This window comes from Phocoena phocoena, chromosome 2 (assembly GCF_963924675.1).
Source record: "Phocoena phocoena chromosome 2, mPhoPho1.1, whole genome shotgun sequence".
NCBI classification, from domain to species: domain Eukaryota; kingdom Metazoa; phylum Chordata; class Mammalia; order Artiodactyla; family Phocoenidae; genus Phocoena; species Phocoena phocoena.
This window is the reverse complement of record NC_089220.1, coordinates 102,792,171-102,801,613: the sequence shown is the minus strand read 5'-3', so window position 1 is coordinate 102,801,613 and position 9,443 is coordinate 102,792,171. Positions and strand designations below refer to the sequence as shown.

At 39.4% G+C, this 9,443-nt stretch overlaps 1 non-coding gene across 1 annotated transcript; it reads left to right on the top strand.

Annotated features, from left to right (window-relative positions):
• Positions 1-1,146: 1,146 nt before the first annotated feature.
• Positions 1,147-1,253, top strand: LOC136119491 (U6 spliceosomal RNA). The gene has a single exon (XR_010655491.1). It is a non-coding gene; the product is annotated as a U6 spliceosomal RNA (small nuclear RNA).
• Positions 1,254-9,443: the final 8,190 nt, after the last annotated feature.

Genomic DNA, 9,443 nt, shown 5'->3' with positions numbered 1-9,443 from the left:
AGGTTTATTCATTGTAGCATTGTTTGTCATCACAAAAGATTTTAAGTAACCTAAATGCCCATCAATAAAGAACTGATTGGGACTTCCCTAGTGGGGCAGTGGTTAAGAATCCGCTTGCCAATGCAGGGGACACGGGTTCGATCCCTGGTCCAGGAAGATCCCATATGCCACGGAGCAACTAGGCCCATGTGCCACAACTACTGAAGCCCGCACACCTAGAGCCCATGCTCCACAACAAGAGAAGCCACTGCAGTGAGAAGTCTGCACACCACAACAAAGAGTAGCCCACACTCAACACAACTACAGAAAGCCCGTGTGTAGCAACAAAGACCCAATGCAACCAAAACTAAAATAAATAAATAATTTCTAAAAAATAAAAACAAAGAACTGATTGAATAAATTACAGCATATGCATACAATGACATCGTAAAAAAAGATTGGGGAAGCTCTTTTTGTATTGATATGGAACCGTCTCTAAGATATATCATTAAGTGCACATTTGTGTGTATAGCATACTACCATTTATCTTTAAAAGGGTAGGGAAAGAATGTATTCATTTACATATATATGCATAAGTTAGCTCTAAAGAAACAGATAACATTACATACCCATGAAGTGAAATATCACAGGAAACTGCTAACATTAGTTGCCTGTGGGAAAGGTAGCTGAGAGGCTGAGGGACAAAGGTGGCAGGGGAGAGTTTTCACATTATACTCTCTGGGACTTTAAAATTTTTTTAACTTGTAAATATATTTTCTATTTAAAAAGAGATAATATAATTTAAACTTAAGACATTAAAAATAAAGAAATAATGTTGTAAAATACCTAGCATGTGGCTGACATTTAGATATCAGCCTCTGATAGGCAAGTTATCTATCACTGCTGTGAGTAGTGATGTAAGTCTACTTGCTTTTCTCTCCAAACATTAACCTTGTTCCCTCTGGTAGTGATACCAGTGAGTTGCACTGAGCGGGAGAATAAAAGTTGGAACATCAAATTCATGAGTAAATGAGAAGTGGATTGGATACCTACCTTCATTTTCCTTAACCACTCCAGTCCATGCATTTTCAAGGTAGCTCTCAACTTAGGGAGTCTGGCACCTGACAGCTTCCCCAAGGTACATGAAGAGTTAAGAATATATGTGATGTGCTCGCTTCGGCAGCACATATACTAAAATTGGGACAATACAGAGGAGGTTCGTATGGCTCCTGCACAAGGATGACATGCAAATTCCTGAAGCATTCCATATTTAAAAAACAAGAATATATGTGATCACAGTGGCCAGCACATGTAGCTCGGTTTACACAGACCTGTGGATGCATCTTATAAAACTTTGGGATGTTACCAAACTCAGGTCCGGCTGTTCAGTGCTCAAAAACCAATACTCAAGAGGCAGGTGTTGGTCGAAAGGAAAGTTTGCTTTATTTATGAGGCTGGCAACTGGGAGAGAATGTGGACTCATGTCCAAAGACCAATTCCCCGCTGCCGGCCAGTGGGCAAGAGCTTTTTTTTTTTTTTTTTATGCGTTACGCGGGCCTCTCACTGTTGTGGCCTCTCCCGTTGCGGAGGACAGGCTCCGGACGCGCAGGCTCAGCGGCCATGGCTCACGGGCCCAGCCGCTCCGCGGCACGTGGGATCCTCCCAGACCGGGGCACGAACCCGTGTCCCCTGCAACGGCAAGCAGACTCGCAACCACTGTGCCACCAGGGAAGCCCGGGCAAGAGCTTTTAAAGGAGAGTTTCAGAGGTGTATAGATGGAGAGAGGTGGCTACATGCAGAACGATATAGTCTGCTCTGATGATCGTCTTGAAATTAGTCATGCGGTGGTTTGATCAACATCATGTTTGATTGTTTTAACTACCGTTAATCTTCAGTTCCAGGGTCGGTTTGTTCCCATTTCCTTGAGGCCACTTCTTGGAATTGTGGCAGCTTATGTCATGGCTACAGTTTGGTCATTATGTAGTTAATGTCTTCCACCTGGTGGGGGTTTCAGTATCTACAAAACAGCTCAGAGAATATGGCTCAGAACATTATCTATAGCCCTCGACAAGGAGCTAAGAGTCTTTGACTTTGCTTAATGACTATACTATTATTATTATTTTGTCCTGTTTGACTGCTTTTTCTTTGTTTCTGCATTTTCTCATTTCTCTGATTAAATTTATTTTTGACTAAAGTTTTTCTACAGACAAAAGGCAGGCAGAGGACATGGAGGGTGTCTCTCCTGGGAAGGCCCCATAGGGTCCTGCTCCATTTCAGGGAGAGTATATTTGTAAATAGATAACCTAGAAATGTGTCCAAATATTGTCCAATGATTGAGGCAACTCAACTGCTATTATTCACCCACAAGCATGATTTTTCTTAAGTATAAATGGCATAAAGTTTTTACTCTTGAAATTAGCAAGTAATTTTTTTGTACATCTTTATTGGAGTATAATTGCTTTACAATGGTGTGTTAGTTTCTGCTTTATAACAAAGTGAATCAGTTATACATATACATATGTTCCCATATCTCTTCCCTCTTGTGTCTCCCTCCCTCCCACCCTCCCTATCCCACCCCTCTAGGTGGTCAAAAAGCCCCGAGCTGATCTCCCTGTGCTATGCGGCTGCTTCCCACTAGCTATCTATTTTACGTTTGGTAGCGTATATATGTCCATGCCACTCTCTCGCTTTGTCACAGCTCACCCTTCCCCCTCCCCATATCCTCAAGTCTCTTCTCTAGGAGGTCTGTGTCGTTATCCCTGTCTTACCCCTAGGTTCTTCATGATATTTTTTTCCTTAAATTCCATATATATGTGTTAGCATACAGTATTTGTCTTTCTCTTTCTGACTTGCTTCACTCTGTATGACAGACTCTAGGTCTATCCACCTCATTACAAATAGCTCAATTTTGTTTCTTTTTATGGCTAATATTCCATTGTATATATGTGCCACATCTTCTTTATCCATTCATCCAATGATGGACACTTAGGTTGTTTCCATCTCCGGGCTATTGTAAATAGAGCTGCAATGAACATTTTGGTACATGACTCTCTTTGAATTATGGTTTTCTCAGGGTATATGCCCAGTAGTGGGATTGCTGGGTCATATGGTAGTTCTATTGTAGTTTTTTAAGGAACCTCCATACTATACTCCATAGTGGCTGTACCAATTCACATTCCCACCAGCAGTGCAAGGGTGTTCCCTTTTCTCCACACCCTCTCCAGCATTTATTGTTTCTAGTATTTCTGATGATGGCCATTCTGACTGGTGTGAGATGATATCTCATTGTAGTTTTGTTTTTTTTTTTAACACCATTATTGGAGTATAATTGCTTTACAATAGTGTGTTAGTTTCTGCTTTATAACAAAGTGAATCAGTTATACATATACATATGTTCCCATATCTCTTCCCTCTTACATCTCCCTCACTCCCACCCTCCCTATCCCACCCCTCCAGGCGGTCACAAAGCACCGAGCTGATCTCCCTGTGCTATGCAGTTGCTTCCCACTAGCTATCTACCTTACGTTTGGTAGCGTATATATATCCATGCCTCTCTCTCGCTTTGTCACAGCTCACCCTTCCCCCTCCCCATATCCTCAAGTCCCTTCTCTAGTAGGTCTGTGTCGTTATTCCTGTCTTACCCCTAGGTTCTTCATGACATTTTTTTTCTTAAATTCCATATATATGTGTTAGCATACGGTATTTGTCTTTCTCTTTCTGACTTGCTTCACTCTGTATGATAGACTCTAGGTCTATCCACCTCATTACAAATAGCTCAATTTCATTTCTTTTTATGGCTGAGTAATATTCCATTGTATGTATGTGCCACATCTTCTTTATCCATTCATCTGATGATGGGCACTTAGGTTGTTTCCATCTCTGGGCTATTGTAAATAGAGCTGCAGTGAACATTTTGGTACATGACTCTTTTTGAATTATGGTTTTCTCAGGGTATATGCCCAGTAGTGGGATTGCTGGATCATATGGTAGTTCTATTTGTAGTTTTTTAAGGAACCTCCATACTGTTCTCCATAGTGGCTGTACCAATTCACACTCCCACCAGCAGTGCAAGAGTGTTCCCTGTTCTCCACACCCTCTCCAGCATTTATTGTTTCTAGATTTTTTGATGATGGCCATTCTGAGTGTGTGAGGTATGAGGTGATACCTCATTGTAGTTTTGATTTGCATTTCTCCAGTGATTAGTGATGTTGAGCATTCTTTCATGTGTTTGTTGCCAATCTGTATATCTTCTTTGGAGAAATGTCTATTTAGGTCTTCTGCCCATTTTTGGATTGAGTTGTTTGTTTTTCTGTTATTGAGCTGCATGAGCTACTTGTAAATTTTGGAGATTAATCCTTTGTCGGTTGCTTCATTTGCAAATATTTTCTCCCATTCTGAGGGTTGTCTTTTGGTCTTGTTTATGGTTTCCTTTGCTGCGCAAAAGCTTTGAAGTTTCATTAGGTCCCATTTGTTTATTTTTGTTTTTATTTCCATTTCTCTAGGAGGTGGGTCAGAAAGGATCTTGCTGTGATTTATGTCATAGAGTGTTCTGCCTATGTTTTCCTCTAAGAGTTTTATAGTGTCTGGCCTTACATTTAGGTCTTTAATCCATTTTGAGCTTATTTTTGTGTATGGTGTTAGGGAGTGATCTAATCTCATACTTTTACATGTACCTGCCCAGTTTTCCCAGAACCACTTATTGAAGAGGCTGTCCTTTCTCCACTGTACATTCCTGCCTCCTTTATCAAAGCTAAGGTGACCATATGTGCGTGGGTTTATCTCTGGGCTTTCTGTCCTGTTCCATTGATCTATCTTTCTGTTTTTGTGCCAGTACCATACTGTCTTGATTACTGCAGCTTTGTAGCATAGTCTGAAGTCAGGGAGCCTGATTCCTCCAGCTCCGTTTTTCGTTCTCAAGATTGCTTTGGCTATTCAGGGTCTTTTGTGTTTCCATACAAATTGTGAAGTTTTTTTGTTCTAGTTCTGTGAAAAATGCCAGTGGTAGTTCAATAGGGATTGCATTGAATCTGTAGATTGCTTTGGGTAGTACAGTCATTTTCGCAATGTTGATTCTTCCAATCCAAGAACATGGTATATCTCTCAATCTATTTATATCATCTTTAATTTCTTTCATCAGTGTCTTATAATTTTCTGCATACAGGTCTTTTGTCTCCTTAAGTAGGTTTATTCCTAGATATTTTATTCTTTTTGCTGCAGTGGTAAATGGGAGTGTTTTCTTGATTTCACTTTCAGATTTTTCATCATTAGTGTATAGGAATGCCAGAGATTTCTGTGCATTAATTTTGTATCCTGCTACTTTACCAAATTCATTGATTAGCTCTAGTAGTTTTCCGGTAGCATCTTTAGGATTCTCTATGTATAGTATCATGTCATCTGCAATCAGTGACAGCTTTACTTCTTCTTTTCCGATTTGGATTCCTTTTATTTCCTTTTCTTCTCTGATTGCTGTGGCTAAAACTTCCAAAACTATGTTGAATAAGAGTGGTGAGAGTGGGCAACCTTGTCTTCTTCCTGATCTTAGTGGAAATGCTTTCAGTTTTTCACCATTGAGGACGATGTTGGCTGTGGGTTTGTCATATATGGCCTTTATTATGTTGAGGAAGGTTCCCTCTATGCCTCCTTTCTGGAGGGTTTTTATCATAAATGGGTGTTGAATTTTGTCAAAAGCTGTCTCTGCATCTATTGAGGTGATCATATGGTTTTTATCCTTCAGTTTGTTAATATGGTGTAACACGTTGATTGATTTGCGTATATTGAAGAATCCTTGCATTCCTGGAATAAACGCCACTTGATCCTGGTGTATGATCCTTTTAATGTGCTGTTGGATTCTGTTTGCTAGTATTTTGTTGAGGATTTTTGCATCTACGTTCATCAGTGATATTGGCCTGTAGTTTCTTTCTTTGTGACATCCTTGTCTGGTGTTGGTATCAGGGTGATGGTGGCCTCTTAGAATGAGTTTGGGAGTGTTCCTCCGTCTGCTATATTTTGGAGGAGTTTGAGAAGGATAGGTGTTAGCTCTTCTCTAAATGTTTGAAAGAATTCTCCTGCGAAGCCATCTGGTCCTGGGCTTTTGTTTGTTGAAGATTTTTAATCACAGTTTCAATTTCAGTGCTTGTGATTGGTCTGTTCATATTTTCTATCTCTTCCTGATTCAGTCTTGGCAGGTTGTGCATTTCTAAGAATTTGTCCATTTCTTCCAGGTTGTCCATTTTATTGGCATAGAGTTGCTTGTAGTACTCTCTCATGATCTTTTGTATTTCTGCAGTGTCAGTTGTTACTTCTCCTTTTTCATTTCTAATTCTATTGATTTGAGTCTTCTCCCTTTTTTTCTTGATGAGTCTGGCTAATGGTTTATCAATTTTGTTTATCTTCTCAAAGAACCAGATTTTAGTTTTATTGATCTGTGCTATCGTTTCCTTCATTTCTTTTTCATTTATTTCTGATCTGATTTTCTTGACTTCTTTCCTTCTGCTGACTTTTGGTTTTTTCGTTCTTCTTTCTCTAATTGCTTTAGGTGCAAGCTTAGGTTGTTTATTCGAGATGTTTCCTGTTTCTTAAGGTATTATTGTATTGCTATAAACTTCCCTGTTAGAACTACTTTTGCTGCATCCTATAGGTTTTGGGTTGTCGTGTCTCCATTGTCATTTGTTTCTAGGTATTTTTTAATTTCCTCTTAGATTTCTTCAGTGATCACTTCGTTATTAAGTAGTGTATTGTTTAGCCTCCATGTGTTTGTATTTTTTACAGATCTTTTCCTATAATTGATATCTAGTCTCATAGCGTTGTGGTCGGGAAAGATACTTGATACAATTTCAGTTTCCTTAAATTTATCAAGGCTGATTTGTGACCCAAGATATGATCTGTCCTGGAGAATGTTCCATGAGCACTTGAGAAAAAATGTGTATTCTGTTGTTTTTAGATGGAATGTCCTATAAATATCAATTAAGTCCATCTTGTTTAATGTATCATTTAAAGCTTGTGTTTCCTTATTTATTTTCATTTTGGAAGTTCTGTCTATTGGTGCGAGTGGGGTGTTGAAGTCCCCTACTATGAATGTGTTACTGTCGATTTCCCCTTTTATGGCTGTTATGTATTTATGGCTGTTATGACTTATGTATTGAGGTGCTCCTACGTTGGGTGCATAAATATTTACAATTGTTACATCTTCTTCTTGGATAGATCCCTTGATCATTATGTAGTGTCCTTCTTTGTCTCTTCTAATAGTCATTATTTTAAAGCCTATTTTGTCTGATATGAGGATTGCTACTCCAGCTTTCTTTTGGTTTCCATTTGCATGGAATATCTTTTTCCATACCCTTACTTTCAGTCTGTATGTGTCTCTAGGTCTGAAGTGGGTCTTTTGTAGACAGCATATATATGGGTCTTGTTTTTGTATCCATTCAGCCAACCTGTGTCTTTTGGTGGGAGCATTTAGTCCATTTACATTTAAGGTAATTATTGATATGTATGTTCCTATTCCCATTTTCTTAATTGTTTTGGGTTTGTTATTGTAGGTCCTTTCCTTCTCTTGTGTTTCTTGCCTAGAGAAGTTCCTTTAGCATTTGTTGTAAAGCTGGTTTGGTGGTGCTGAACTCTCAGCTTTTGCTTGTCTGTAAAGTTTTTAATTTCTCCACCAAATCTGAATGAGATCCTTGCTGGGTAGAGTAATCTTGGTTGCAGGTTTTTCTCCTTCATCACTTTAAATATGTCCTGCCAGTCCCTTCTGGCTTGCAGAGTTTCTGCTGAAAGATCAGCTGTTAACCTTATGGGGATTCCCTTGTGTGTTGTTTTTCCCTTGCTGCTTTTAATATGTTTTCTTTGTATTTAATTTTTTTTATTTAATTTTTGACAGTGTGACTAATATATGTCTTGGCGTAATTCTCTTGGATTTATCCTGTATGGGACTCTCTGTGCTTCCTGGACTTGGTTAACTATTTCCTTTCCCATATTAGGGAAGTTTTCAAGTATAAACTCTCCAAATATTTTCTCAGTCCCTTTCTTCTTCTGGAAACCCTATGATTTGAATGTTGGTGCGTTTAATGTTCTCCCAAAGGTCTCTGAGACTGTCCTCGTTCTTTTCATTCTTTTTTCTTTATTCTGCTCTGCAGTAGTTTTTTCCACTATTTTATCTTCCAGGTCACTTATCCGTTCTTCTGCCTCAGTTATTCTGCTATTGATCCCATCTAGAGTATTTTTAATTTCATTTATTGTGGTGTTCATCGTTGTTTGTTTCATGTTTAGTTCTTCTAGGTCCTTGTTAAATGTTTCTTGCATTTTGTCTATTTCCAAGATTTTGGATCATCTTTACTATCATTATTCTGAATTCTTTTTCAGGTAGACTGCCTATTTCCTCTTCACTTGTTAGGTCTGGTGGGTTTTTATCTTGCTCCTTCATCTGCTGTGTGTTTTTCTGTCTTCTCATTTTGCTTATCTTACTGTGTTTGGGGTCTCCTTTTTGCAGGCTTTAGGTTCGTAGTTCCCGTTGTTTCTGGTGTCTGTCCCCAGTGGCTAAAGTTGGTTCAGTGGGTTGTGTAGGCTTCCTTGTGGAGGGGACTAGTGCCTGTGTTCTGGTGGATGAGGCTGGATTTTGTCTTTCTGGTGGGCAGGTCCATGTCTGGTGGTGTGTTTTGGGGTGCCTGTGGACTTATTATGATTTTAGGCAGCCTCTCTGCTAATGGGTGGGGTTGTGTTCCTGTCTTGCTAGTTGTTTGGCATAGGGTGTCCAGCACTGTAGCTTGCTGGTCATTGAGTGAAGCTGGGTGCTGGTGTTGAGATGGAGATCTCTGGGAGATTTTCACCATTTGATATTACGTGGAGCTGGGAGGTCTCTTGTGGACCAGTGTCCTGAAGTTGGCTCTCCCACCTCAGAGGCACAGCACTGACTCCTGGTTGCAGCACCAAGAGCCTGTCATCCACACGGCTCAGAATAAAAGGGAGAAAAAGTAGTAAGAAAGTAAATAAGAAAGAAAGAAAGAAAAAGGAGGGAGGGAGGGAGGAAGGAGGGAAGGAAGGAAGCAAAGAAAGAAAGAAAAAGTAAAATAAATAAGATAAAATAAAAGTTATTAAAATAAAAAATAATTATTAACAAAAAAAATTTTTTAAGAAAAACAACAACAAAAGAAAAATGGACTGATAGAACCCTAGGACAAATGGTGGAAGCAAAGCTATACAGCCAAAATGTCACACAGAAGCATACACATACACACTCACAAAAAAGGGGAAAAAATAATAAATCTTGCTCTCAAAGTCCACCTCCTCAATTTGGGATGATTCGTTGTCTATTCAGGTATTTCACAGATGCAGGGTACATCAAGTTGATTGTGGATATTTAATCCGCTACTCCTGAGGCTGCTGGGAGAGATTTCCCTTTCTCTTCTTTGTTCTCACAGCTCCCGGGGTTCAGCTTTGGATTTGGCCCCGTCTCTGCGTGTAGGTCGCTGTTG